Source organism: Carica papaya, chromosome 8 (assembly GCF_054855325.1).
Source record: "Carica papaya isolate Zhongbai chromosome 8, ASM5485532v1, whole genome shotgun sequence".
NCBI lineage: Eukaryota > Viridiplantae > Streptophyta > Magnoliopsida > Brassicales > Caricaceae > Carica > Carica papaya.
Window position 1 is genome coordinate 12,041,660 of NC_142316.1, and position 4,161 is coordinate 12,045,820.

Below are 4,161 nucleotides of genomic sequence, written 5' to 3' on the forward strand. Positions count from 1 at the left end.
TAAGCGCCTGCATAACTACCAGACAAATTACTCTGCCAATAATAAATAATCACACCCGATATAATGACGTAAGCAGAACACGTGGCGGAAAAGTAGAAGGTTCTGAGATATCGGCACAGCTGTTAAGATAACATGGGAAGAAGCGTCGTCGTTTCTCTCACTTTTTATTTATTTATTATTTTGGATCAACATGTGATGAGGGGGCCCACAGCTGTTAAGACAACGGTTGGTTGATTATAGGTGGGGCCCATATTGATTTATGGGTCGGGGACCCGAATTAAACGTGTTGTCTGCTGAAGGCCCAAGTAGCTTACAGGCTTCATAATTTTTATCTAGTATATTTTAATAATAAGAATGATATTATTAGAATATAAAAGAGAGAAATTTTTTTGGAGAAGTAATATATTAATTTTAATTAATTAAAAGTAATGTTTCGGTAATTTTTTTTTTAATAAGTTAGAATATAAAGATATAAATTATGACGAAATTTAATTCATAAATAATTAGAATTATAAATAATTTGATTATAATATATAGTTAAATTGAAACACATGGTGTAAATTTCCAGTATATACAATTCTTGTTCTTTTTTTTAATTTTCAAGTGTGCTTTGAACAATTAGTTATTTTATATAATTTATTCAAATTTTTATATTTATGTCGATGGCAAAAATAAAAATTCAACTCCAGATTTATTTTAAATAAATATGATTTAGTTATGATTAAACCAATTACATTTGAACCAAATATTAGTAGAATAATTTTTGAATAAAAATTAAAAAAAAAAATTCATGGTGTAAATTTTTACTACATATTTTTGTTTACTTGATTTTGTTTGTTTTATTTTATAAAAAATTGTTAGAATTAATTCAATTGTAAATTATTATTTTTCTTACAACTTTATTTTATATTTTATATTATAATTGTTCGTTAAAAACTTCTCAACATTATTATATATTGTATATTGATAATTATTACATATTCTTTTCAAACTTTAAATGCTTATTATTTTTAATTTTAACCTTAAATTAATCAAATGCAATTCACCCCTTTTTCGTTTTAGATGGAATAAGGTTTAAGACTTTAACTCAAATCTCCAAACATTATAATATTTGATAATATTTTAAATAAGATCAAATATTTAAATAATTTATTTTTATATGTAAATATTTATAATTAATTTTTAAAATAATATATTTTTTAATAATTATAATTTATATTTTATTCAAGTGTTATTGAGATGAATGCATTGTAAGTAAAGAGAGCTCTGTTAATCAAGGACGCAAACACTTTTAAATTCGAACCTATTATAGAGGATTATAAATTCCTCTTAATTTTTTATTTTGATATTTCAATGGGCTGAGTTATGAAAAACTACAACGAAATGATTCATTGTATTATAAGATCCTCGTAGAATTTTTCGAATTTTCACGTTTAAGAAAATTTACCCCAAGCATTGCTATATTATTTGTTTAACTTTATTGAATGAAATGTTATTTAAAAAAAAATATTCAGGTAAATATTTTTTTTAATATTGTATATTTATATAATAATTATTTTTTATTGCAATTAAACTTGATTTTTCCAATTTTTAATTAAAAATAAAATTTCAATTTTTAATTTGAAAATTAATTCAACAACCTTGATATATAAGAAATTACGACATTAACTGTAACACCCTGAAAAATCGGACGGTGAAAATTTGATCTTAGGATCCAATGGCCCAAAGTCACCCAGAACCCCATGTAAAACCTGCCCTTTTAACCCCATAAAAAAAAACCCTAGCCTCCATTTGAGTAGAGAAGTGAAGAGAGAGAGAGAGAGAGAGAGAGAGCAATGGCGAAGGGAAAGGACGGAGCCAAAGAGCTCTTCTAAATCTAGTGAACATCAGCGCGATGAGAGGTGAGTATGTCTTTTCTCTTTCCCATACCGGAACCCAAAACATGTATATCCCGTTTAGATTTGGTTTTGCAACAACACAGTGTTGTTGTGTGTGTGCTTGTGCAACTCAAGAAGATAAATATCACCGTTGCGAATCAATTTCCATCAGTATAATCGGAGAAGGGTAAGATTCGTTTAACTCTTTAATCTAACTGCGATTTAGTGCAATCTAGATCATGGAATTGAGTTTTTGTGCCAAAAAATATTAAGAGTGTAAAAAAAAAAAAGAAAGGGGATTATCTGATTCCATATTTAGCATGCATACCTACTGAATGAACAAGTAATACGCAATTAGAGAGATTTCAATTGGAAGCTAGGGTTAAGTGTGGTAGCGAAGATGTAACTCAGGTGGGCCGAGATTAGGTCTCCCTATTGGGCTTTACCTAAATCACAAATAGGTCCAAACCCAATATGGTAAGGAGTGACCAGCAGAAAGTCGGAACCATTTAAGAATGAGTGGGCTGAATCTGAAGGGCCTAACTGAATAAATGATATGTCACCCAAGTAGAACCTAAAACCATTAGATAGTGAATAAAAATTTAAAAAGTAAAACTGGAAACCAGGAAATGGGTAAATGGGCTAAAACTGAAGAACCCAATAGTTAAACCCAAATATGATTCTGACTCAAGCTCAGGTTTTAATGGACAAATGGGCAACGAGTCAATGACCAGCGGCTCAAATGGAAGAGGAATTTATTGTATCGAACATGCAAGGCTTGGAATGGGAAATATAGCAATAATAATAATAATGTTATGGTAAATATAACAATAATAATAATAATGTTATGGTTTCTGAATCTAAATAGCAATGAAATTAAAATAAAGCAAAACAATAAAAGTGGTGGGCCTAAAGAAATAAAAGGGATATTAATGGGGTGAGTGGTCGGTTGCCGGGAGTGGCGAAGTGGGGTGAGTGTGTGGCCGTGTGATGGTTGGTGGGTGCTAATGATGGCGGAACACTGTGTGTGGTCTTGAGGTGGTTGGTGAGTGCTAGAGTGGCGGAACAGTGTGTGTGGCCTTAAGGTGGCTGTTGAGTGCCAGGGTGGCGCAATAATGTGTATGGTTGTGTGATGGTCAGTGGGTGCTAATGATGGCAGAACAGTGTGTGTGGCCGAGGTGAACGGTGAGTGTCAGGGTGGTGGAACAGTGTGTGTGTGACCTTGAGATGGTCGGTGAGTGCTAGGGTGGCAAAACGGTATGTGTGGCCTTGAAATGGTTGTTGAGGGGCGAGTGTGGGTGTGTGAATCTCGTATGTTGGTAGTATCATATGTTTCTCCTTAGTAAAGGCATATAGAGGTGTTGTTGTATGGTAAGCTATACATACTAGGTGAACAGAGGAGCGAGTGTGTGTGTGACCATTATAGTCGAGTTGGAGTCTAGTTTGTTGGTAGTATCGTGTAGTGTTTCTTTGGTGGATATGTATATGTATGTGAGTGGTGTTTGCGTATTATGAAAATATTTATTTTTTTCTCTTATGATGATGATGTGATGGTATTATACGATGAAACACTAGTGTCCTCTTTGTGAGTAAAATGGATGAAATGATGGAAATCAGATAGACACTTAACTAACATTATTGTATTGATTCACTTAGGATATAGTAAGAAAAATTCACTCGTACTAAACACAATTGTAGGTTAACTTGTTAAATATTTTTTACTGAATTTTTTATGTCTTACACAACAGAAAATTCAAGAACAAGTTCAAATCCAGATAAGGTGATGGCAGGATCTCAAAGTATATGTGAATTATCCCATTTATAGTTAAGATGAACTTAATTTTTTAAAATATCGAAATATTATTTCGTTCAATGAGTAAAATAATTTTTTAGGGAACTATTTTTTAAATTTTATATTTTGTTAGACGTCAAAATTTAAATATTTAATTTTAACGAAAATTATATTTTTTCTAAAAATATGGATTGTTATATTAACGTTAAATATTTATATAAAATAATTTTTGGATGGTGTAGGGAGACAAAGAGAAGCAAAAGAGAATTCTGACATGTGCAAATTGTACGTAGAAAAAATAAATAATTCTCAGTCGGCAAGTGAGCCCCTATGGGTGTGTCACCAATTTTAAGCAAAAAAAATATAATGATACCATAATATATCAAACTATAATAGAAAAATATAACTTAAAAAGGGTTAAAAAAAAAACAAAGATGAGGTAAATAATATTCTTTCATTTCTGGTAATATTATTAAGTGATTTGCAACATAA

At 30.7% G+C, this 4,161-nt stretch overlaps 1 long non-coding RNA gene across 1 annotated transcript; it reads left to right on the forward strand.

Moving 5' to 3' along the window:
• The first annotated feature begins 1,657 nt into the window (after window positions 1-1,657).
• LOC148241952 (uncharacterized) lies at window positions 1,658-3,774 on the forward strand. Its single transcript, XR_015814113.1, has 2 exons — window positions 1,658-2,064; window positions 3,626-3,774. It is a non-coding gene; the product is annotated as an uncharacterized LOC148241952 (long non-coding RNA).
• Window positions 3,775-4,161: the final 387 nt, after the last annotated feature.